Genomic DNA, 26,193 nt, shown 5'->3' with positions numbered 1-26,193 from the left:
GGTTTCCCAGAATGCAAAATTGAGCACAAGGCACATCAGGGTGTGCTCTGAGAGGATAAATGAGTTGGAAGGCAAAGATTCTTTTTTGTCTCCTAATTCCTTTGTCTGGTGTTTCTTGACAAGGTAACCCAGCGCTGGAAATAAATTGAATTTACTGCAGCCTCACATAGGAGTGGAATTGTTTTATTCATGTGCTGTTTGTGGCCTTAAAGAACCTTTTTGCTTTCATGGATTTGTATAAAAATTCCTGGCTGGAATGGTGTCAGAGATGAACAGGATTTACTGCTGCAGCTCTTGTGGTCAGAACTAATTACCAGCTGCATTCTCTCAGATCTTAACTGTGCCTCTGGATGAAGACATTCAGACAGAAATTTTGTTCATTTGGTTGGCTTGGGGTTCCCATCTTCAAGGTGGAAAATGAAAATTAACCTCCAGCAGAGGAAAAAGCCTTGGAGAAAGTAAAATTTGTTTTCATAGAGAGACACACTGCTGAAAAGCCAGCAGCTTGTGGAACTGTTGTGGATAAGGAAATTTTGCTGGTGGCAGTGACAGAGATGGGCTGAGAAGGGCAGGTTTGGAGTAAATAAAATTGGAATTAAATTGGAGAAGAGCATTTGCTGACCTGAGCCACTGAGATGCTGAGTGACTTTGAGGTTTTAGCACATTTCTAGTTATGAATTGTCAACTTGCTCATTTACAAGCAGGCTGAACAGAAAAAGCTCTTTTTTCCCTTAATTCATAAATGACAGCAGCTCCTCAGTCCATTAATGGACGTGCCTGGACAAAAACTTCCTGGGATGACGCAGGAATTATGAACTCCAGATGATTTTGTCAGGTAATTTTTGGCCATTTGGAATGGTCCACAGGAGAGGAGAGGAATGTTTTAGCACTCGTGTCACACTCAGCACCAGTCAAACACAAGGGGCAAAGTCCAACCTCCCTGGGGGCAAAGCTCCAAGCAGATCTGAGATTTCTGGGATGATTTTTCTGCATTTTGAAGTGACTATGAACCTTTGTTTAACATCACATCATTTTTATCTTGCTTCACTTCAAAACCAATCCACTGATCCTTTAAAATTCTGCTCTTCCACCATCAATTTCCAGCTGCATCTGAATTTCTCACAGCTCCCAGGGACACTGGGGACAGGGATATTCCTGCCTTGGATGTGATCAGGTGTGCTTAGTTTTAAAATCCATTTCAAAGCAATGACTTGTGCTGTGATAAATTTACCTTTTTCCCTTTATAATCAGTGCTTGCATTTGAGAAGCTCCCCTTTAATCTCATATCCCAAGCAGGAGATTCTTGGAGTTGTGATAATTGGCAGTGGCAGCATCAAACAAAAAATGCATTTTAAAACCCCCTTATTTTAAAAAATATATTATTTTTATATATTTATTCATATTTATAATTAAGAAATTTTATTATTTATAATAAATCTTTATTATTGTTTTAAATTTTGATTATTATTTAAATTAAATTTCAATATATATATACATATTTAATATATACATTAAATATATATACCAGTATATATATAAATATATATACCAGTTTTAGGATGGAAAATGGCATTTTGCTATGAGAATAATGTTATTCCTTCAGTCAGGCAAAAGCTCTCAGCCTGTACAAAACCTCTGAATTTTAATCCATTTTTTTAGAAGAAAAGAGATCCTCTAATGCAGGAAGTTCTCCTACAATATTAAGGGAAAGAGCAGGTATTTGTCTTCAGAGGAGATTTGTGTTCTTTGGGAAAGCTGAATTTAAGTCAGAAAACATTTGTACCTTCACTGTTTGGTGCAATAAAAGTAAGATTTTTTCCTTTCTCACAAGGAGGGATCTGAGTTTTGTCAGACTCTGTGCTCTGGGTGCTTTCATTTCCATTCTTCTCAATTTTAAGCAGGATTTTCCATGAGGGAACTCTCCTGCTCCATGAGCTGCCTGGGATGATAGGGATGGGAAGTTTCTCCTCAATATCAGGAGAATAAATTTTCATGTCTGAATTTCTAGACTGAGCTTCAAATGTCTTCTCATCTCTGTATTCACTTAAAAGCACAAACTTCCACTGAAACACCTCCCACTCATTCACAAACCAGCTGAAAATTACAATTTAACAGGGAAATGTCAAGACTAAGCTGATCTTTCCTTGAAATAAAGCCCATTTGGAAAGGTTTGCTGAAAATCTAATGTTCCAAAGGGATTCTGAAGGAGCTGAGATCTGAATCTCAGACACAGGACACAGACAAAGATCATCTCAAAGGAAACTGGTGGGTTTTTTGGGTTCTCTGCTGGGGAACCTGCTTGGAACTGGCCAGGTGAAGTTTATAACTATGAGTACCCTTGCTTTAATTTAATATTTGGCCTTTTTCTCCAGATACTGGGATGAGACATCACTGCAGAGTAATGCAAAACAGTTAAACTAACAAGTGCAAAAGCCACTGATATTTTATATGAAAAACAAGGACATATTTCTCTCTTTTTTCCTTTTCTTTATCCTCCTCCTTTTGTCTCTTCCTTCCTTCCTTCCTTCCTTCCTTCCTTCCTTCCGTTCCTTCCTTCCTTCCTTCCTTCCTTCCTTCCTTCCTTCCTTCCTTCCTTCCTTCCTTCCTTCCTTCCTTCCTTCCTTCCTTCCTTCCTTCCTTCCTTCCTTCCTTCCTTCCTTCCTTCCTTCCTTCCTTCCTTCCTTCCTTTTTCTTTTCTTTTTCTTTTTCTCTTTTTCTCTCTTTCTCCCTTTCCTTTCTTCCTCAGAAACTTGACATTTCAGCAAAAAAGCACAACAATGCATTGACAGCTCTGGAAAGAAAAAAAAAAACCAAACCACTTTCTAAGTCTCAGGGACAGCTTTCACTGTAAATAAAAATAAAAAAGAGCAGAAATTAATGTTTGTGGTCAGTCCCCAGCAACCACACTCTCTAATGCAAAGCAATTGCATTTTTACCTGAAATCTGTGACAGATAGCTGAGGCACTAATGTTTTTCTCTGGTAATAAGCTGGATATGGAACAGAGCTCCTTTAGAATATGTACGGTAAAGTGGAAATGCATGCTTTGGTGACTGCTAGAAAGCAGGCCAAAGATATGTCAAGTCCAATTAATGTCAATAAGGAACATCTGTATTTAGGCACCCAAGTTACTTAATGCAAACATTTCATAATTATATACTATAGCACACATGGAGCATTATGAGATGTGGTGTCCCAGTGTGAATAATATTCACATTTTTCAGATCAGTCAGCAGTCTTGGTCTGGCTTTGGCTCAGCTTGCAGTCTCCCTGTAAGAGCATTTCTTTATAATATTGAATTAAGTACAATCCACATTTTTTCTCTTATCTGTGAAATCTTGTGGTTGTGGCTTGACTGTTTTTATAAAATGAAAGATCCAAGTGCATGTAAAGCTGGGGGTTTGGGGGCTTTTTTTTTTTTTTTTCCTGAGACATCTGGGTTTTTTCTTATATCCCTGAAGTCTGGAAGGAAAGGTTCAAGTGGATGAAGCAGAGCATGAAAGGCTCAATGTCTAAAAGGATTCTTCATCTCCCAGGCAAAAAAACAGCAAAGGAGCAGAACAACAGCAGGAACCTTTTCCCCCACCTGAATCAGTGTGAAAAACACCTTAGCTGAGGCAGAGGCTGGAGGAGATACCAGCATTTCCAGTCTGGGAATCTCAAAACTTCCTAAATACTTGTAAATCCAAAACCAGCCGTGCAGCAGTTGTTTAAACAAATGGGGCAGCCACTGTGACTCTGCTGCCACCCACACGTGGCTCTGCACTCCAGGATGGGCTCCTGGAGCTGGGGGAGGCTGCTCAGGTGGCCTCTGGAGATGGCACTTTGGGGTTTTAATCCCCAGTTTAGAGGAGCTGCTAAGAAAAGATGGAAAATCCATCTGGTGCTTGATGGGAAACACATCCCAGGCAGCAGAGTGCTCTCCTTGTGGGGAGGGGCTTCTGCCAGGAGCTCCCTGGAGTCCCCCAAGTCCCAAGGGACAAAAAGGCTGCAGATGCTGAGGTAGGAGCTGGTCTGAGCCCCCCAAAACTCCCTTAGACAAGGGGCAGGGAAAAGCTGCTGGAGATGTCATGGGAGATAACTGGGCAGCCTCACCTGATCCAGCAAGTGGAGAAAAATCCAGTCCAGGAAGAAGCAGGTGTCAAAAAGGGCTTGGAGAAAATGGAGTATCAGCCATGGGTGACAGTTCTGCCCAAGGATCAGCCACCAATCCTTGAGTCTCCTTCACCCCAAAATCCTGGCAGCCTTTCCCAGCCCCACCTGCCAAGAGGAGCTCTGCTCTGAGCCAAGCTCCCACACTGTTTTTAGCAAACTGCCACTGCCACCCCACCTATTTCAAGAGACATCCAAGCCTGAATACCCACTTCCCACTCTGGATGTGTTGTGTCTTGTCTGGCTTTTTTTTTTTCCCCTCTTCCCTTGTGCCTTTGGAATACAATCACTTCAGGGCAGGCTCTACTCATCTCTTTGGCACCTGACCTGTTCTTCCTCGTGTAGTCACAGCTCAGAGTTCCTCTGTGAACTTCACTGGGATCATGCCTTGCTCTCCTGTGATTAACAGTGCTCCAATCAATCACCTTGGCTTGTGTTCAGGAGAGAGGAATGCACAGTCATGTCAAAATTCAGCCAAGTGCTTTAAAACATCTAAAAGAGGCCAGGTCCTCATAGGATCAGAAGTTCTGGATGTTGGTTTTTTTTACCAAGTTTATTTTTTTACCAGTTTAGTCCTGGAAACTTGTCCACTTTATACCTGGGAATTAAAAGTTTGGGGCAGGGAGAATTATTCATCACTTAGGGTTGAAAGAGGGTCTGTGCAGACCATGGTGCAGAGCTCAAAGCAAGGCCTTAATGCAAATGTTGCTGCTTCAGTTTCTTGATATAATTAACTGTGGTGGCAAATTTTGCAAATTGAGAAGAATTCTGCATGATTCAAAGCAGAAATAAAAGGAAGTGGGGAGGAAGAGGGAGGAAGAGGAGAGGGCACTCTCCCAGCCTGACTGGACATGGACTGGTGGGGCAATGGAAGACCTAAACACCATCAGAAGGCAGCCAGGAAGAGCTTTTCCAAGTCTTGCCTAAGGAATCTGTTCTAAAATCTTATTAATGACTAATGGGATTCCTGTATCTTCCTCCCACGCACTGCTCTGAACCTACAAATAACAGGATTTGTGTGCCTGCCCTCCTACACACCTCCAACCCTCCAAGAAAGGCTTTGGGAAGAAAACAAACTTCAACGTGTGCACGTTCTCATTAGGAGCAGGCAGGAGGAGAGCTCCCATCCCAGCTGGATGAGATCCAGGGATCCCAGGGATGGAGAGGGTGGAAATGGGCCTGCAGCCAGAAGAACTTGAGAGATTTCTGACAAGTCTGAAGGGAAGAGTGATGGCAGGAAAGGAGCTGCACATCCTTGAGTGCCTGTGAGTGGGAGTGCAGGACAGTGGTGTGGCTGAGGCAGGAAGGACAGGGTGCTCTGGAGCCCTGGGACTGCTGAGAGAGATTTCCAGCCAGACCTGGGTGAGATTCACTCCAGGGCAGGTGAGGGGAGGAAAAGGGGTGAGGAGAGCACTCCCCAAAGCTCAGATCCCATGGGTGGTCTCTCCCCAAGCTTGGACAGAGGGGGTCCCTTTTTTCTCACACATCCTCTGGGCAGCTCCATCCAGGGCAGCACTGGGGCAGAGTGGGGGCCCCATTCCCTCTGATTTCCTTATTAAAGATGGGGGCAGAGCCCCAGGGGCTGTCGTGGGGATCTCAGCACATCAGGCACAGCTCCATGGGGTGCCAGGACTTGTTTTGCCATCTGATAGCAATGGGGAGGGTGACTGGGAATGCACTGCAGTGCTTTGAGATCCTCACTGCAAACAAATCACCTGCACCAAAAAAACCCAACAACAAACAGTCCCAAACCTGCCTGTGTCCAGGTCCTCTGCTCAGATGGAACTTGTCTTGCTCACTTCCTATAAAACTGTTTTCAGCTTTCTACCAATGTGTTTTTTTAATATCACTGTTGTTATTTTTTATTTCTTTTTGGTAGCTATTAAAATACCCAAACAGCTTTTAAAAGTTTCTCTGGGGACTTGCCCTTCCAACTCATTTATCTTAATTTTGAAGATGGAGACAAACTTCTTATTTATGTTTCAAAGATGACATGACATCAAAGAGTTTGAATATTAAATGCCTTAATTACAGATGAAGGCTGATAAAACGAGATCACCTCTGGAGTTTTATTAAACAGGAATTGCAACTACATTCACAGAGATTTAGGACTGCACCAACCTAACCCCAAGTAGCAAAAGATTATTTTTGGAGAGGGAGAATAACATTTTTCTCACTTGTATAACTCCAGTGTACAACTGCAAATTGCAACCTACAAAACCAACACTCTGAAATTATCCATCACACACTGACCATGTTGCTTTTCTTGCTCTGAGTGGGTTTGTGAGTTTAGGAAGATTTTTGCCATAACCAGAGTGTCACAGGCAGAATTCAGAGATGTATTTCCCCAAGGGGTCCCACTTTTCCTGGGGCAGGTTAAAAACGAGGCTTTATCTGCTTTTCTCTGACCTTTATTTTACCCTCACTCAGTGGCTGCCATGAGTGCTTGGAGTTTGACAGAATTTTAGCTGCTGGAATTGCAGGGGGACACCAGAGGAAAAACTGGTGCCAACTCCTGGGACTGCAAACACTGATTTTCAGTGGAGGGAACACCACGAGGGAACTTATCACAAAACCTCAGTGGTTTTCCTTGGTTGTGTGGGAGTCCTTAAATCAGCTGGGGAATTGTTCATCACTTAGAACAAAATTTCTGTCAGGAGAGGACTGAGGGGTATCGTGTTTGTGGTGGGGGGTTTGGGTTTTCTAAGCCCCAGATGACAAGCACCCATGAGTAATTAGCAGAGTTCCTCAATATTCACATTACACTGGATTCATCATTTGGGGCTTTGGTTTGTCCAGTCCTGAGCAGGGTATGAACCCAGCAGGTTAAAGGAGTCTCCTCAGGGCAGCCAGTCTGGGTGTTTAAGAGGCTTTGATTATGTGCAAATCACTCTTTTACAGCAGAAGTACTTCCAAAAGCTCCCAGAGTCATTTCCACCCCAACCCAGAGATTTCCAAGGATCCCATCCAAAACTCAGCAGGATCAAGCTTTGTTCCTGCCCTTCCTGGTGCAAGGTAAGTTATAATTGTAGCCCTTTCAACTTAATGAAGTTTTGGCAGGGAGAGTTTAGAACAGTCTCATTTTCCAGTGAGTTCAGCCTCAGGTGTGCCCAGGTCTGTCAGGGGATGGGAGAGCAAACGTCCCCCAGCACGTGCACAGCTCTCAGGCACACAAACCTGACAAAGGAAACCTTCAAAGACCACAAAGGATCTTCACAAAGACCTCACAAAGGCAAGAGGTCTTGCACCAAAAAATAAAAGTCACTTTTCCTGTTTTCTCATTATTTGGGTTGTCCTTTTTGCAGCTGGTACCCCAAGGACTGAGCTCTGAGCTGCTCTGATGGGGTGACCCAGGTGGAGCTGGAGCATGTCCAGGGAGGGGAATGGGGCTGGGGAAGGATTTGGGGCAGCTGAGGGAGCTTGGGGGGCTCAGCATGGAGAAAAGGAGGCTCAGGGGGACCTTCTGGATCTGCACAAGTCCCTGACAGGAGGGGACAGCTGGGTAGTGTCACAAGTAAAAAGTGACAGGACAAGAGGAAACAGCCTCAGGCTGTGCCAGGGGAGGTTTAGATGGGATTTCACCAACAATTCCTTCATGGAAATGGTTGTCAAGCTCTGGCATGGCTGCCCAGGGAAGTGGTGGAGTTGCCATCCCTGCAGGGGTCAGAAGCTGAGCCCTTGTGGCACTCAGAGTTCAGGGGTGGGGTTGGCAGTGCTGGGTTAGAGGTTGGACTTTGATGGTCTTGAGGGGTTTTTTTCTGCCTAAATGATTCCATTGTGTGATTCTGGATTCTGAATTCTGTGATTCTGGAGAAGGTTTTAAGGCACAGAGCCCCAGATTACAGAGGCAGTAATAGATGGCTTGAACAGCCCAATTGTCATCAGCATTTCAAGATCTGAAGATCCTCATTTTGTTTTCTGTGCTTTTGGCCGAGGTCAGAAGCTGAAGTTTCCCTGACCTTTCCTGATGCCTGAGTGTGAAACCCCTGCTCTGTTAGCATTGGCCCAGAAAAGCCAAACCACTGAGGATGTTTTTTCCTGTGCTCACTCTCTTATTCTGCACTTCACACAGTACAAGAGCATTTCAGCAAGGAACCTGGATGTAAGGTTTAGTTTTAACTTGCTGGTGACTAATTTTAACCACATTTGATGATAACAATTACTTTCAGCACATATTATCCCATCTTTATGAGCTTAATGAGTTGCTATCCATTCCTTCTATTTTAAGATAGCTATGAAGTCACCTTGCATTGATATTTATTTTTTTTCTTCAAAACCCAGAGATGTTTGGGAAGATTTATCATGATTGAATCCCCAAGCGAGCAGCTCTGGGAATGCTGGGTGAGTTATACCAAAAACAACACCCAGAGATGACAACCACCAGGGTGTTTTCCTTCTGGGAAGAACCCAGCTTTCCACTGGAGCTTTTTCTCCATATAGAGTAGAATATTTGATTAGGGCTGGATGGTGCAAAACTCTTCCAATCTGCCTGAGCACAGCCATGAAAACACTCAGGGATCTTCCTTCCAAAAAATAATCCAAGTCCTGGCTGGCTCAGCAGCAATCCTGACCCTTTTCTTTCTCTTCTTGCCACAGGGTTTATTGTCCTGCATGTTTGAGAATTCCTTTGTCCTTCCATGGTGAAGGAGATGAGGACCACAGGGAGTGGTGCTGCCCTGTCCAGGGGAGCCCGAGCTGGTGCCAGCTCCCTCTCTGCCGTGCCTGCAGCTGTGGCATCTCCAGGGACAGGCAGTGGCAGATCCCAGGAATGTCCAGCCCCACTGCCCCTGGCACATCCCACCTCCCAGCCTGTGCTGCACTAAATGGCTCCAGCCTGAGTAATCCCGTTCCAATTGCAATTTGCATAATTGCCTCCTGCTTTCAGATCTCCTGCAGTTCCTTTTAGGTTAAGTCTTGTTGTCTCCTTATCCAAAGGGGTTGTTTAATGCTGCAACTTGCTTGAAAAAGCAACATCTGGGCCCCCCCCCCCCCCCCTCCAGCCAGCTGCACTTCCAAGGGTGGGGACACGTGTGCCAGTACACTTGAAAATTGAGGTGTTTTGGAAAGAAAGCACTACAGGCTTGCTGTCAACATGCACAGCAATAAATCAGGGCCAACATCTCCTCCCCAGAGCTCCCAGTGCAAGTCAGGGGTGCCAATGTTCCTTGGGGAGCTCTGATTGTGCTGTCTTTAATTGGTGGCTGTCACAGCCTGGATTTCAGTCCAGCAGGAGCTCAGGGAGCTTGGATTTTGTGTCAGAAATCTGAGGGATGATACCCAAGGTGTGATCACACCCCTGGGCACTGCCAGCCTGGCCACGAGGTCAGAGCTGAGCAGGGAGCAGGAAAAGAGGTGGAGCTGAGCTGATCCAGCACCTCCAGTGCCCACTGGCACCCCTAAAATTCCATTTGGGATCCATTTCAGGGCACTTCTGACTGCACCTCAGGGCTCTCCCTGACCCAAGCAGGTTCCTTGGTGATGGGGATGGAATCCTCCTCCTGCCTGCTGAGCTGGCATCAGAGGGATCTGATTTTCAGCTGGCAGTAGCTGAGGGCACAGGGCTGAAGCAGCCTGGACAGAAACCCTCCCTGAGTGGGGGAATGTCACCTTTCTGTGCTGGCATTTGCAAAGCAAACCCTGCACAAGGAATGGGGTGGCAGAGGAAAGGTGGTGCCATGGATGCAGGAAATTATTCTGAGCCTTTCCTGTCCCTGGAGAGGTTTGCAGCAAGGCAGGAGCTTCACCTTCACCTGCTGATGATCAAATCTGCTCCAAGAGCAGCACCAGCAAAGGCACATTTGGCTTGGGAAACCTCACAGGAGGCAAATCCATGAATATAAAGAACTTTAAAATTACTTGTAAAATGACTTTAAAATGCCATTCCTTTACAAAGATGCCTGTGAGGATAAAACAATGAGTTTTGTGGAGTTTTTATGCCAGTGCTTGGTTCTCATCTACCTTGCACTCCACCTGGTTGTGCTGTTGACCACGAAGGCCCAGTGAGGTTATCTGGAAAACAGGAAATAGCTTGTGACTAATTCCCCTCCATGTGCTGTGTCAGAAATCTTGGAGACAAGGAAAAAAAGAATAGGGGGGGAAAAAAAGAGCAGACAAAAAAAAAAAAAGAAAGAGTTTCCTGGGCCAGAGAAAGGAAAAAAGGAAGTGATTTTTCCCTTTAGAGCCTTGTGTGAGAGGGCTCAGTGTCAAAGGCAGGTGTCCTATGGCTGGCACAAGAAGCCACAAATGACATTCTGAGCTGTATGATTGCTTCTGGTTAGGCTAATTTGACTAATTAATACATAAATACCACCTCAACATGTTGATTTCACCCTGCTTCAAAACATGCTGCTGGGGCAGGAGGGTTTGTGCCAGGCTTTATTTACCCAAGATCTGTCCAGGAGGCAAAAAGAAAAGAAAAAAATAAAGAAGACACAAGCTCTCTTTCAAGTCTTGCTTGTTCAAGTTTTGATTCAAATTTAAGTTTGTCTTCTCCAGCCTTGCAATTCTCTTTTTTTTTAATTTTCCTTTTTTTTTTTTACAAGAATTGTTACAAGAGCAAAACTTTCTATTCTCCATGAGGGGAGACTCATCAGTTCCCTTTCTCTGGTCTCCCACTCTGATTTTTTACCCATCTATCTGAATTATAAGACAAACTCAGTAACATTTTTGAGGGAGAGACTCAGCCCTTAACTGTGTGGACAGGGAAAATTGTGTGCTGCAGTTGTGGTGCATTAAGGACAAACCCCCTGTTTTGCAATATAATCCCCCAATACCTCAGCTGCCACTTGGCTTTACTGAAATCCCCTCCCCAACAAGATTTCCATCCCTGTTGCAGTTCTGTCACCTGCTGGATCTCCCAAGGGAGATGCAGGAGTTGTTTAAGAGCAGAGTCCAGTGGCATTTCTGTGCTGCTGAAACCTCCTGCCCCTCAACCCCCCCAGGCTGAGGAGGGGTTCCCTGCCCAGGTCTCCCAGGTTCCTTTCACAGCTCTGCCAAGGATGTGCTGTGACTTAAATTAAACCAATTAACTTTGCAGTTCCTCAGCAGTGCAGGGCTTACATTTCCTGGGGAGGGGGAGTTGAAGGCTCCTCTGCAGCTTTGTAAAGTGCTTTAAAACACCGAGGCAGAGGCAGCAGAGAAATGCAAAGAGCTCTGGCTTTTTGTGATCTCAGAGGCAGCAAGTCACTCTGCGGGGTGCAAAGAGACATTTGACATTTGGGCTGAGGGCAGAGCTGTGCTGGCAGGGTCCTGATTCTCCAAATGGATGCAGAACACAAAACCCTTCCATGGGAAGGCCAAGGGATGATCCCAGAACAACGGGATGGGTACAGCCTTTCCCCTTGGGAAAGCACCAGTGCTCCCTAAATGCAGAATTCTCTGCCATGGTCTCAGTCCCTGATTCCTCTCCCACTGCAGGAAGGGTTTGGGACATCACCAATGAAACATCACAAGATTTGCCATCCCCAGGCAGAGGAAGGAGGACTCAGGCCATGCTCTGGCTGCAAGGGATTGGGGAAGGGCAGAGGGAGGGACAGAAGGGGCACACTGCAAACCCTGAACAGCACCAGGGCTGGAATTAAAGCTCATTTCCCTGATTCCAGCAGCACTTTCAGCAGGCAGAAATCCATGCTTCCATGTGGCTGTCTTGAGAGCAACTGGAATTGCTGCACACACAAGAACTTGGGACTGGGAAGAGTTAATTACCCTTGTGCTTGCACAAATGAAATATTTGGGGTTTAACTGAGTCCAGTAGATCCAAATTTCATAGTTCCTGAAATTAATTTGGATTTCTATTTGATAGAGGCTTTGCCTGCTGGGTGATTTTTGGAGTGACAGGGTCAGTGCTGCTCAGGTACTTGGGATGTTGTTGAGTTAAGAGCTACAGCTCTGTCACTGACTTGGGAGGCAAAACTGGCTGCTGCTGCAGGCTGGACCTGAGTGCCACCAGCCACCACAGCAAAAGGGGTTTGGAACCCCCCTCACTGCTGGAGAGTGAATCAAATGCCTCATGCACCAGAAGTGTTAATTGTTAATATTAATTAAGATTAGGGTTAGTGCCTGACCACGGCCCCCATCACCATAGGACTGTTCTTATCCCTGGAGAACTGAGCTGCCACTTCTCCTGAGGGAGCTCCATCAGCAGGGCATGGCCAGAGCTATCCCCAGCTCCTGCCAGGAGTGGGTGAAGGAATGGGACAGCTCAGGAAAGGTCATTTCCTGTCCTCTGGTGATCCTGGGGGACAGTCCCACGTGTGTCTCCATTTTCCCTGTGTCTTGGTGAGCCCTTGGTGCGATGCCACAGCTCCTGATCCCACTGCAGCTCCCTTCTGGCATGCAGGGAATGCCAGGAAGAGACCAGAGCTCACCTTCTCCCCAGCCAGGGAATGACTCATGCTCACAGAGAGAACTGGATTTATCTGGGTGCTTATGGAATCTCACTGCACCATCAAAACAGAAATGAGAGGCCTGACCCACCTCCCCCACTGCAAGTCATCATAAGCCTATTGAGATCAATTAAGTTAAATGTATGAAATTAAGATGAGGCCTGAAGTCAGGAATCTGAGCTACTTAGACCTAAACCACTGCAAGGCTTTTATATATAGGAGATTTTCCAACCCTGAAAACTACAGGCTCCTTATCATTGCTGTCAAGGAGCAACTCAGGCAGAATAAATCTTGAAAAAGTTCCTGCTTATCATGAAGCTCTCTGCACTGCTTCTGTGGTGGGTGAAAGGCCTGAGATTGAATATCCTCAGGGCAAAAAGCAGATCCTTTATGGGAAAACATCAATAAGAGTATAAAAATCTATTTTAAGGGGTATACTTCACACTTTTCAGCACTGTAAGAAATTAATACTTAATTACTAGAGATGGAATGATTTGGAAATTTTATTTTGCCACTTGTGCTTTTTTACCTTTAGGAACATGATCAGGGTCAGAGATGCTCCAGCCACACACAGGCAGAAACACAAGGCCCTCTGGAGTCAGTGGGAACTTTGCCACTGGAAGTCGAGAGTTTTAGGAAGCCAATCGAGCAGAAAACCCCAGATCTAAATGGCTCAACGTATTCAGCTCTGTCAGAATGTTCAGCACTGGCCCTGCCTGGAAAATGCTTTATTGTGCCATGGAAATTTATAAGGAGAAAAGGGGTGGGAGGGGAGAGGTTTGTTGTTGCCAGCTCAGTCCTTGATGGAAATCCTCCCTGGGGAGGGGAGAGGGCAGACCCAGGGACCCGGCAGAGTCAGCCACAGAAATTGGGTCCCACAGAGTGAGACTTGCAGAAATTTCCTCAAATAAGATTCCAGCAGTCACTTTCCAGGAGTTTAACTCATGGGCAGGCTGGTACATCCCAGGGCTCTGCTGAATTCAGTAACGTGGGAAGAAAGTTGCTTTTCTGGGCAAATAAAAACATGAGGTTGTGACCTGGGTTTGCAGGGCAATGGGAAGCTCGAGATGGGCTGGGAAAGGCAGAGGAAACTCCAAGAAAAGGGAGGAAAAAAGAACAGTCAGGAACAGAGCCATGGTTAGACACTGAGAAAAAAAGTGGAAAGATAAAACCAAATAATGGTGGAGCAGCACGTGGGGAGCTCAGGAAATAAAGCAAGACTGTGCAAGAGACACACGAGCCTAAAATGGGCATTCTGGAGGGGAGTGAAAAAAGAATGGAAGGTTTTAATGTACAGCAAAAATACTTTCTGCATGCAAGCAACTGTTTTCATTAGAGAAACTGCCAGAGCCTTGGCCAGGAAGAGAAAAGGAAGGAAGAGCATAAAGACAGTTGAAAACAGCAAAAAAACCCCAACCCCAGCACTGAGGGAAGAGGAGGAGGCTCAGGAGATGAGGTGTTTAGCAAGGATGAACGCAAACAAGCACACCCAGGGGATACTTCAGAATCAAGTGGAAAATACTCCACATGCCTTTCTCTCAAAATCCCACATATTCCAGGAGAAAACTGATCACCACCAAACCTGACCAGCTGCAGTTTTATAAAGCACTCTCTCCACATTGCTCAGGGTGGGACAGGCTCCCCATTTGCCTCACTTTTAGCTGGCAGGCCAAGGGAGAATGGGAAAAGCAGAGTTTCCTTTTGGCCCAGTTTTCCTTGAAGCCTGGGAGCTGAATTTCACTCCTGACTTTGAATCATTGAGACTTGCTGTTGGAGCACAGTCAAGTCACATCCCTCACCTCCCTGTGATTCAAGAAGCCTGGCTTTTAAGGGAAAAAATATGCAGAAAGAGCCCGTAAAGGCAGGCTCTGGATCCAAGAAGAGTTGTGGTGGATTAAGAGATTAAAAGTGTGAAAGTCTGTGAAGATAAAATTCACAAAAGGAGGAATGTGGTGCAGCACCTCTAGTCAGATGGAGCTTTGTCCATTTTCCTGGGCTTTTGGAGATATTTCCCTGCCTCACAAGAGGCTCTGGTTCCAAAGCAGGCTGTGGGAATGGTGTGTGAGGATGTGTGAATGCCAGCCTGGAACCAGCTAATTACCTAAATGGGGCTGGTGTCTGATGGCAGCAGGGAGAAGCTTCTCCCACCTTGTAAATTCTTTGCATAATAGAGGAAATAAACCCCATTGTTTTTATGAACTGGAAATGGGATTCCAACAGGTTCATTCTGCCCAGGGTGGTTGGTGCAGCTGGGCTGATCCTGACCTGCCAGGGGACTCGGAGCAGGATGTGTCACTGCCTGCCTCAGTTTCTCCATCTGCACAACACGGACAGTGCCTTCACCCTGCTCATGACAGGCCCTGCAAGAGTTCCCTGACTGGTGTTTGCAACACCTTGGATGGAAGGTGTTTGAGGGGTCATGAATCACTGTTAGGCACACGTCACATTGTCATGGATTTTTGGGAAGATTTTGTCATGCTGGGCACTGGGTGGCACCTCCGTGGTGTCCTTCAACTCAGATCCTCACAGTGCCTATCAAGCAACCCTTCCAACCCTTCTCTCTCGAGGGACAGAGGATCCCTGTGCATTTGTCTGTGCCTTTATTTAATGAAGCAATTATGCCTGCTAACGACATTCTTCGAGAAACATCCTATCTAAAGTTTCCCACCATTCTTGCACTGGTAGCTTTCCCCCTTCCCTCCTCCTTTCCCTTATTAATTTATGAAGCAGCTAATTATGATCCCTGCAGGCTAAATAACTGTGCAGTTAGAGATGCACTAGATGAGTGGGTATGGCAAGGCAGCGCAGAGCATTTTTCTCTTCGCCTATTACATGTATTGTTTTAGGTAATTAACATCCACTTTGTAGTGGCAACACAGACGCCTTGCTGTCTGTACAGCTTCTTGGCTCAGCTCCTTGCAAATACTCCCTGGTACACTCCTTGCAAAACCATGTGAAGTGTTATATAATGCTCTAGGTTGAAAGGCAATTGTGTACATCCAGGTTATTAAACGGATCTGGATGCGTGTGCAAAGCCAACCTTTCAGGCCTCAGCCGAGGTGCCTTCAGCTTAGGATCAGTTCAAATCACTAAAAGCAGCCCAGGCAGACTTTCTCCCTTCCTTCTTTGCCTGTGCCTCCAGAAGTTCCCAGTTTATCTCTGTAAAGACCTAGGAGAATGCTGATGTTCCAGGTCAATCCTCAGCACCTTGGATATTGTCTGTGTGCTCGGCACTGGACAGTCAAAACCGCAGAGATTGTCCTCATCTGATAGATGCTCCTCTCCCCTGAAAAAGGAACCAGCACAGAGACTGGGCTCAACCTGGAGATTTAGCTCAGTCTTCTTGTTCCTGCTGCCTCCCAAGCCTGGTTCAGTGTGTTTGTGAGAAAGCTTTGGAAAAGGAGAGTGGAGGGATTAGCAGGGAGGGAAGGGAAAGCCATGCAGCCTACATGAGGCAAGGTCAAAAATGTGCTAAGCTGTAAAGGGGTTTAATTGCCACGCAAGGTCAGGGCAAAGACAGCCCTGGAAGCTTTAAGATGTCCACTTTTCCTGTTGCCAAGGAACACTCAGGTACTTGGGAGTAAACAGTGTTTGGGGCAGGAAAAATTTATGGACGACTGCTGAATGAGATTGTTGTTTTTATCGGTGGGGTCTGCGTGCCTCTTGCACCCGCAGGCTTTTCACACTCCACTGTCTGAGAAAATTGGTGCTCTCCAAGCTGAGTGAATGCCCAGAAGTGCAACCAAAGGCCAGGGTGAAGGAAGGGTCTCCTGGTGCTTTGTGTTGGCACAAACCCCTGGTTTTGGCTCTGCAGGGAAAGCAGCTCCCCTCTGTTTAAATTCCCCTTTGTGAGGGTGGCATGAGAAGAAGGGCAGAGACCAAAACTCAGGCCCAGAATTATTTTAATGAAAGCAGCAAACCTGGTCATTTTTGCCTTCCCTCTGCCTACCAATCAATGGTGTGTGTCAGCCTGGTTGCTGGTGGAGGATCAGATAGGGCTGTCTGAGTGTGGGCTGGTGCTTTGCAAGTTTAATTGCACAACTCTGCCCCCAGCTCCAGAGCTGCTGACCTGCAGGGCCAGCCAGTCCCAGTGTGGGATGGCCACAGGGCCAGCTGGACCCACAGGGGTGGAGGGACAGACCCCAGTGAGTCAGGGCAGGATGTCAGCCCCACTCCCTGGGACTTCCCTACCTGGGGCTTCCCTGGAGCTCTGATCCCTCCAGACTCGCTCGACACCTTCCTCCCCACCTTGTCACCCGTGCATGAACCCTGTGTTTGGATTCAGATGGAAAAAAGGCTCATCAGCATTTTGTGGGTATCATCTGCTGCTCTTCCTCGTGAGATAGAAATCCATCCCCTCCCAAGAGATGGGGAATTATTAATTGCTGCTGTAAATCAGCAGAGTGTGCTGTGAGCCAGCAGTGACAGATCTCTTGGGGAGCAGCTATGCAAACAAGATGGCTGATAAACACACAGGAAGGAATATATGGGAAGCTCTGTGGAATGGAAAAAGAGGAATAATTGAGTTTTTTTAAAAGAAAAACAGTATTTAATGGGCAATTTCAGAATGAGGATTTATAACCTTTCCTTATTATTTTTTTTTGGTGTAAATTGCTAATGCCCAGCTTGATGAGTTTTACCAAAAGCAGTGGAAAGAGGAGTGGAAAATCTGAGTAATATAATGGGATGCCCACAGGTAAAGGTGGGCAAAGACTGGGAAGGGCAGAAAATGAGGACAATTTAATATTTTTGAGACAAGCTACATCAGACTGGGCAAGGTGGGATAAAAGATCTCCACACAGAGTGTCAGAAATTGGCTGTGCTGGGGTCCAAGGGAGAATGGAGAAGCAACAGAGGAAGATGTCATCCAAGTCAGGAATATTGGGTGGAGCATTTTTTGGCTGAATTAGACCCACAGGAGGTGCTGGATGGGGCTGCAGGACACAGGCACGCTCCTGCAGTGCAGTGGGACAAATCCAGTGGGGGAACCAAAGTAGCTGCAGTCTACAGCAAGGCTTGCTCAAGCCAATGCTATTATTAGGTACTCTCTTTCACAAGCCTCAAATTCACTAACAAATTATTCTTTAAAATATATATATATATCCTCTCCATCTGTTTTCCAGCTTTTATACCAAAAATTCTAATTTAAGACATTAACTAAAATGGAAAAAAGATTTTCCTTTCATTAACTTTGAGTGTATCCAATTTACGTTTCATATGTTTCCATTATTTTTTTTTCTTCTTCTTCCTGAAGGGTTTGTTTTCTGAAGCACAATGGAAACACCACACTTCTTTATTTTCTTTTTTTTCCTTTTTTTCTGAAAGCATTTCTGAGACTTTAGAGGGTGCCATCTACATTTTATGAACCTGTCAATGGCTCTGGGCACCTTCCAAGTCCCCTGGGGCAGGTGAATGTTAAAGAATTGAAGCTCCCAAGCAGAGGTGCCATCATGATCCAGGACCATCCAGACCTTAATTATATTTCTTAGGGCTGACACCTGCCAGTAAACACAGAAAGGGATGCACCACTTGTGTGTTTATATCTGGAGAGAAATGTTTGGATTTGTTCTTCTCAGAAGCAGCTGGTGGTTCAGCGTGGACATTTTGCAGCTCTCATAAACACACTTTGTCCTGCACATGAAAGTGCCTTTCTGCATGTTTGATGTTCTTGGTTTGGCAGGAGGCAGCTCTGGCTGGTGATACCCCTGAGCCACAAACAGCTGGAGCAAAACCTGGGGAATAATCCACAAAATCTGCTACTGAGCAGTGCTGGGGATGGACAGCCAGGAAAAAACTCCCATTTCACCTGATGCAGCTGTGCTGGTGCTGCTGAGCCACACAATACCCAGAATAAACCAGGAGTGCCAGGGGATTATGAGGAACTGGTGGAGTTTACAGAAGGCACTGACAGCTCTGCCAGTCATGCAGCCATGCCAGGGCCATGCCAAGAAAAGCATTTTGCAAAGGATCCTGCGTTCCCTCCGCTCTGCAGCTCGCAGACTGGCATTAATGCTTTGTAGTGGTATGCAAAAAAGCTCAGTGTCTCTCCTCTGGAAGGCTAAAAATAGGTTGGCAGTAAGAAAAGGGACAATAATTGCCAAATTAAATCAATATAATTTTTAATCAGCACGCTGAATAAATGATACCATTTTAGACTGCGCTGTAAAAAATGTCCCACAAACTTTTATGAGGAAACAAACACAATTCCATTGGCTGGATTTCCCCCTGTAGGTTTAGAAATTTTATTTTATTTACTAATGTAAATACAGTCTGTTTTCATACCCAGGCAGCCAGTCCAACATACATATTGATATAAGGATGGCCAACCTTGCATTAATATTAAAACCTCCTCTCTGCAATGGGTAATGATGATTTATGCAAAAAGCTTACTTTGTGGGAAAATGAAGTTTTGTGGGTTTGCATTTCATGCATTTGTACTCTCCACGTTATGAATTCCTGCTGTTTGCTTGAGCTCAGTTATTCCTGCAGGGATTTGAGGAGATTCTCCTGAGTGCCAAACCTTCTGCTGTTGTCATCTCCCCATTAACTTCAGGTTGTCCTGAAGTCAAAAGGACTCCACAGCTTTATACAGAGAGTTCTTCTGAAAACATGAAATGAAAATAAGATGGCAAACCTTCTTTTTGAAGCTTCTTTGGCTGCTTCTTCCATTTTTGAGGGTGGTTTCCCCAGCGAAGGGGCTCTTGTGCTCACAGACCTGACACAAGTGTCTGTGTACCACTTTAGGAAAAGCTGCAGGAATGCCAGTTTGAGATCATTTTTGTAAAATTAACATCTGCCGAGCACAGAAACTGCTCTGTCTGAGAGTTTGTCAAGGGTTTATTGTGGGATCATTTACAGTAAGGGAGCAGGACTGTGGTCATGCTGGTCATGTTCAGATTGAATAATTCTTCCCAGTTCTAACATCCTGCCTCTCTAGGACACCCCTGAAACCCTCCTGGGTGTTTTGGAGCTTTCTTCCCTGTGTTTTCTTCCCTGTGTCATCACCAGGATGATCAAGGGGATATTTGCAAGGCACAGGAGGAGCTGCCACACAATTTATTGCACACATTTTGCTCAGCAGTGAAGGCTGAACTCCCCCCTGAGCCCACACTGCAGGTACCCCGAGTTTACAGCAACCTGTGGGAATTCCAGAGTTCCCAGAGTCTCGGGATGTCCTGAGCTGGAAGGGACCCCCAGGGATGATCCAAGCCCAGCTCCTGGCCCTGCCAAGGACACCCCAACAATCCCTCCTGTGCCTGGGGTGTGATTCACACCAAAGCACGCACCAGGCTCAGGAACTGCTCCAAACCTTGAGGATTCCTCAAATTTGGAAGAATTTTGGCAAACCCAGGCCGAGTTTTAGGGTTGCAGGAACATTTCTCGGCTGGGTGAAACCCAGTGGGCACTGTGGGGGCTCGTGGTGGAAAATGCAGCCGTGGTGGAGGATCAGGAGATTATTTCCTCATCCCCACTCACACACAGACACCTCCTCATAAACTGCAGCACAAACCCTCCTCCCAGTTTACACAAAGCTGGACAAAATAGCTTTTTATCTAAGCTCTGTGGGCCACGTAAATGAAACGAAGTTGCCAAACACAAATTAATGTGTAATTATTTTTCTTGCCTGAATCACTTTCTTTCATGTGTCATAACATGCAGAGTAAATAGCACCACACCTTTTTACTTTAATTGTGGTAATCTGATCTCTCAGCCACAAGAAAGCCTCCTCTAATGCCTTCTTTAGAATGGACTTTCAAGGCAAAGCAAGAGCAGTAACTGTAATAATCACCTCTTCTTTTCTTCTGCTGTCAAAATGCAGGGGGGTTGTTAAACTAATCAAGGACCAGGACCACACTGCAAAAAAATAAATGCCCTAAAAGACAAACAGAGGTAAATGTTTGACAGGTAATTTAAGGTGATGGTGGGATTATTTTATTTTTTTTTCTGATTTGCCTGGTGACTAATTATTTATGGGGTAAACATGAGGCTGTCTGGCTTTATGGTAATATCATAATGGGAACCATGTTGTATTGTTTATCTGCTGGGATTGTCTCAGAGTTTTAAGAAGCAGAACTTAATAGTGGCAGGTGTCAACTCAGTTTGATCATCAAGGATCTCCTGTGCCCAGAGGATCATTAAGATAAATAGAATTTCATTAGCTGGGTTTGGCCCACGTTTTGCATCGAGTCCTTGGAAAAGAAAGGACACAGGGATTTACTTCAGAGCAGAAAATCTCTTTTACTATTTAGAAGAACAACTTTTCTCCTTATTTTCTATCACCTTCATGCCCTGACCAGTCACAGCTTAGGAATAAAAACCTACATCCAAAAATGATCCTATGACAAAATTAAGTGGAGAACACCAAAAAGGGTTGTTCCTCCTGCTTGCTTTCATGCTCTAATACCCACTGAGGTGAAAGAAAGTCCTCTCAGAGACCTTGGGGACAGCTGGAGGGGTTCCAAGCCTCAGCTGCTTGGCCAGGTCTTGGGGAAGGTGAGCTACAGCTGCAGGAGCTGGAGCAGCCTTGGGCCAGCACCATGGAGACAGCTTGGGACTGAATTCACATTTAAGGGTGAAGAACCTTGCTGGCCTGCTCTGCCCAAGAAAATCACTGCCTTTAGGTGCACTAAAATCACCTTTTTCTGTGGTGGAAAAAGGTAGGAAATTTGGGACTGAGTACAGTCATCCACCAGTTGAAGCCAAGCAAAGCAGCCCTGTGATTCACCCCCTGTGCTGGTGGGAAAGGAGAAACCTTCCCCCCTGTCTGGGTTACCCATGGGCAGAACACTGCTCCTCAGTGCTCTGCAAAGGGCACTCCCCATTCCCTGGGAGCCCTGTCCCATATCCTGGTTATTTCCAGGGCAATTCCAAGCTTTGAGCCCATCACTGCTCCCCCAGTGTCTCCCAAGGGGCTGTGCTGTCCTGCCCCAGGAGGCAGAAGTTCCACCAGGTCACCGAAGGTTTGGATTCCAGACCACTGTGGGACCCTGAGGGATTTCTCTGCAGCAAACAGAGCCCTGGGTGAGGCTCTCTCACCATCTCTGCACCTTTTGGGTCCCCTGCTCTGCTCGCAGCTCCCTGGTGGAGCTCGGCAGCCCAAGGCCCTCCTTGGCCTCCTGTTTAGGTAAGATCTAATTACAGCCCTGCTGCTTTTGCTGGGTTTGGTGCTGGTTGCACTGAAAGCCCTGCAAGTCATCACTTGCTGATCTCAGCGAGTCAGGATCCTGATTTCTGCTGCCAGAATCCAAGGAGCTGGTGTCAGCTCATTATCCCTCCTGCACACACCTCTCCTGCCCAGCAGAAGGAAGTGACCAGCAGGTGGCTGTTCAATTTGCTAGGAAGAGTTCTGGGAAACCATTCCTTTGCTCAGCTCACCCCGAGCTGTGTACACTGATCCACCCTACAATACACTTGGGGGGAAACCTATTTAGCTGGGGAAGTGTCAGTTCACTTATCTTTAAATCATTTCTGTACTAACAACATCACTGAAGTCACAAAGATCTTAGAAATACCTTATCAAAGTCTTTGATGTCAGATTTACCCAATTTATCAAGTGGCTTAACCAAACATCCTCATCGCCCAATGCCAAAACATCCTCCTCACCCAGTCTAAACACATTCTGCTCACACAAATTAAAGCCTGACAAGGCCTCACTCCCTCATTACCCAGCTGACAAAAAAACCCCTCCTTCTGTGTCAGGAGCACAGTGTCAGATGTAGCATCCTGCTCCTGTTTCTGCTGAAGGCCCCCTGTCAAAGGTTCTACCTGTACAGCTCCCCAAAAAATCACACATGGTCAGTAATCCCAGCATTGTCTACATTTTCTCTTCCTTCATAACAGCCAAGATGGAGAGAAAAAAAAAAAAAAAAGGGAACAAAGGAACAAAAGAAATTAATCAGTTGCTCCAAATAAAGATCCTTGAATTTGCTTGGTGGCTTGATTATCCCCAGCCTTCAGGCTTGGGATGGAGAATGGCCTTTGAGTCTGTGCTGAGGGCAAAATCCCTTCTGGGATGGCCAAATCAAAGTGGTCCTTCCTGTTTACCTCAAAAACATTATCAGTGTCACAGGAGGCAGTGGATGGAATGAAGAGGGTGATGCTGGAAGTCTCCAGATGGAGCTCCTGCAGCACCAAACCCCAGCCCTGGGTCTGGAGCCTCTCTCTGCTTTCGGGGTGAACCATCCACCCACAGACATGCACCCAGCATGGGCTGGTTTATAATAAGAGCCTCTTTCATCTAAACTAATCAAAGCCATCAGTTTACAGGAATCAGTGTCTGGAGAGGAGCCTCCACCCTCTGCGTGAGAGCGAGATGTTGTAGATGCAAACAGGACGGAAGCGCCGCGTAAACCTCGGAGCAAACAAAAAAGCTGTGAGGAAAACAAGAGGAGCTGTAAACTCCAACCACCCAGAGGGCAGGTGGAACTCTGGCAGTGAAGATTTGTGCTGCTCCTTCTGCAGACTGAGAAGAGTTGAGCTCTTGAGCAAAAGGATTTGATTCCTCGGAGTCAAAACTTTCAGAGTTTGTCTCATGTCCTCACAGCCTGGTGCAGGTGTGAGAGCTCAGCCCCACAACAGGCTCTGTGTTCTCCACAATGTTCTGCTTTCTAAGTTTTTTCATGTTTAGAACCTTCCCACCCTCCAGGAGGGACGCCAGGAAGGGTGGCAGTGGTGTAAGGAGCAAATGGAACATCACTTGAAGGTAATTCCGTGATTGGATAATCAACTTTTCTGACTGGAGGAGGAGAACAGGGACCAATGTGCTGTGTCAGGTCCATCTCTAGCAACAACTGTGGCAGCAAGAATAAAAACAAATGTGCAGCAAAGTGAAATAAGGAATAAAAATGTATACAGAGTACTTCCATATTAAAAATGCTCCTTCTAAAGGGAGTGCACTCACACCCTTTTGGCCTTCTGTGTTATAGAGCTGGATTTTTAATTTTAAATGGAATGTGTTTAAAATATAGGGAATATGTATTATATATAAAAAAATATTTACAAAACATGTAAATAATCTCCAGCCCATCCAGGTGATTGAGATGCACATATTTCCCATAAATTATTCCAACCTGGTGCAAGTTTTGCCTTAAGTCATAGTCCCAGCAATGAAACAATTACTTCACATGTTTCTATCTGTGAGCAAGTGGTTGTTAAGTATGGAAGGACTTTGTTGGTTAAAAAAAAAATCTGTGAAACAATGAATTTTTAGTTTTGATAAATTTTAAGTACTTCACCATTCAAATGCCCAGGTTAAGTGATGTCCCTTATTATTGGGACAGGAATCCTTGCTGCCTTGGAAGGAAAGTGCAGATGTGAGACCAGGTGTTTATAAATTATGCAGTAAAACAAATATATTGCACTGAAAGCTCATCTATTATGAATTAAAACAGTAGCTTTAATCCTCAAATTTTATTCCCTGCTGGGTAAATATTTGTGGGCCAGTTCCAAGGGTGAGAACAGAACACAATGAAGAAAAGCAAATCAAAATATTACTTTATGTTGTTTGAATTCCCCAGTAGCCAAAAGGTTTAGAATAACAGGAACCTTGCAGTGATTTCAAGTGATGTCTCCTGACAGATTTTCCTGTGCTCTCTGCCTTGCTCTGCTTGGCATTCCCAGACAGGCAGCCTGGGTGACTCCCACAGCTCCTGGGGCTGGTGGAGAGGGACAGATCTGGCACTTCCCTGCTCCAGGTTCCAGCTGAGGCTTCCCTACAGACAGGACAAGCATGGACAAGGTGCAGAGGATATTTCATTAGGTACAGGGGATTTCCTTAGATCACTAATGAGCAATTAGATCTTCCCCTTTCTCAGACAAGAAATATCAAGGGAAAGAAAATTGTCCCCACCCTTTACCACATGCCTCCCTCACTTCCTAGGAACCTGAAATGATTTTCCAGAAGTTCTCCTCACGGCTGCCAAATCTCATGTCTGTTGGGTAAGTATTTACTGCAAGCTCAAGACAGGCTCCTACCAGAGGTTTTTTTCCACCCCACCCTTCCACCCTGCATGTGCATAACAAGGCAGTTATTCATGGCCTGAGCACAGGATGGGATGGAAACTCCTGGAGCTGGAGATGGGATTCAGACAGGCTGGGCAGTGTGGCAGCCTTGGAAGGAAGTTGGCCAAGAGCTGAGGACAGAAACATCTCGCAGAAGTTGTTCTGCTGCCTGTTGTTCTGGTGGATTATTTTTAGCCTGGTGTGGTACAGGAGGCATCCTGTTGTCCCAGTTCCCTCCAGGGATGGAGGGTGAGCTCTGCAGGGCACAGCTCCACCTGAGAAGCTGGACCTGAAAGCTCTGACCTGAAGGTTGGCCCAAACCCTGGATGTGCTCCCTTCTGGGTGAATAGATCCCATTTCTCTGAGTCCAAATGGATCTGGGAATGCTGGACAGCAGTGAAGCTCCAGCAGTCCTGCCATCCCAGGGGGTCTGGTTTGAGTCAGTTCGAGCACTTCTGTTTCAAACTATTTGAGAAGAGCAAAGACTTCACCTTTGGATCAAGTTCCATACAGGCATATGTACCTCAAAGCTGCACACAGTTTAAGAAATCAGAAAACGCCAAGATCTTCAAAAAATAACTCCTGACAAACATCAGTGTTTACACACACACAGGTGAATAAACATCTTTTTGCAACAAACCAGTGCCAGAGGAAGAATGCTGGAGGTGAGGGCCATCTGCTCTGAACCCTGGTCCCAGAAGGCTGAAAGCCACACGAGGGATCCCTTTCCATGTTCCCTCACACCCATAATCCTCCTCTTGGTCACCTTGGGCTTGTTTTTACTGTAAGAGCACAAGCCTGATTTTGTCTTTGATCTTGGCTGTGGATTCGAGGTGCTGTAAAGGCACAATAATTATGTCATCAGCAGCCTCTTGCCCCATGTGTGCTTGGGGATATCGTGTACCAACAGTAGCATTCCTCCCTCCACGTGAAGAGATCAGCCTGGAGATTATCTGCCTCCCATTTATGCACAGAGCTCCTGTGAGACGTGGTGCTGCTTCTGCTCTCTTTGTCCCACCTTTCTCAGCTGGACAGGGTTCCTTGCTCAGGTGTTAGAGGAATATTGGCAGATGGTTCTTCTGTTTTGTCCCAATTATCAGGAGGATCCAGAGGGCCAGACCAAGCTGAAAGGTGTGAGCTCCTGTACAACACAACAGTGAGGAAGGTCTGATGCTGAAGGGCATCAAAGAGAACCATCTAGAAACCAAAATAAGTTCTTAAATAATAGCACTGAGCAGAGACTGGAGCAGGAATGCCAGCAGGTCTGCAAATCACTTTCCCAAACAGTGAAATTCCAGCTGGGATGCCAGTAACAGCATTAACCTGAGCAGGTACGAGGAATGTGGCTACACCCATCTGCCCATTTTCCCTCCCTGCCTCTCACAGCCATACCCATGCTCCACTTCCTCCATGCTGTCACCTTTAGCATTGCCTTGTCTCTCTTTTCTCATCACATTCTCGTTCAGCGTAGCCACACCTGGAGATCTGTTCTTCAGCCTAGGACAGAGAACAGTTGAGTGACCAAAAAGGTCTCTGTGGGCAACAAAATCCTTGATCTCACTCTTTGGTTTTGCAGGACCTATGTGTTTGATTGGTTCCAGATTGATTTCACATCTGAGTTACAATTTCCATAGTTAACCAATCCCTCCTTTCTGGGAC

The 26,193-nt window shown here is 45.9% G+C and overlaps 1 long non-coding RNA gene across 1 annotated transcript; it reads left to right on the top strand.

Annotated features, from left to right (window-relative positions):
- The first annotated feature begins 5,205 nt into the window (after positions 1-5,205).
- Positions 5,206-23,384, top strand: LOC127060100 (uncharacterized). Its single transcript, XR_007778721.1, has 3 exons — positions 5,206-5,415; positions 7,055-7,165; positions 22,794-23,384. It is a non-coding gene; the product is annotated as an uncharacterized LOC127060100 (long non-coding RNA).
- Positions 23,385-26,193: the final 2,809 nt, after the last annotated feature.

Source organism: Serinus canaria, chromosome 13 (assembly GCF_022539315.1).
Source record: "Serinus canaria isolate serCan28SL12 chromosome 13, serCan2020, whole genome shotgun sequence".
Lineage (NCBI taxonomy): Eukaryota > Metazoa > Chordata > Aves > Passeriformes > Fringillidae > Serinus > Serinus canaria.
The sequence above is the reverse complement of the archived record's forward strand: the minus strand, read 5'-3'. Positions and strand labels throughout refer to the sequence as shown.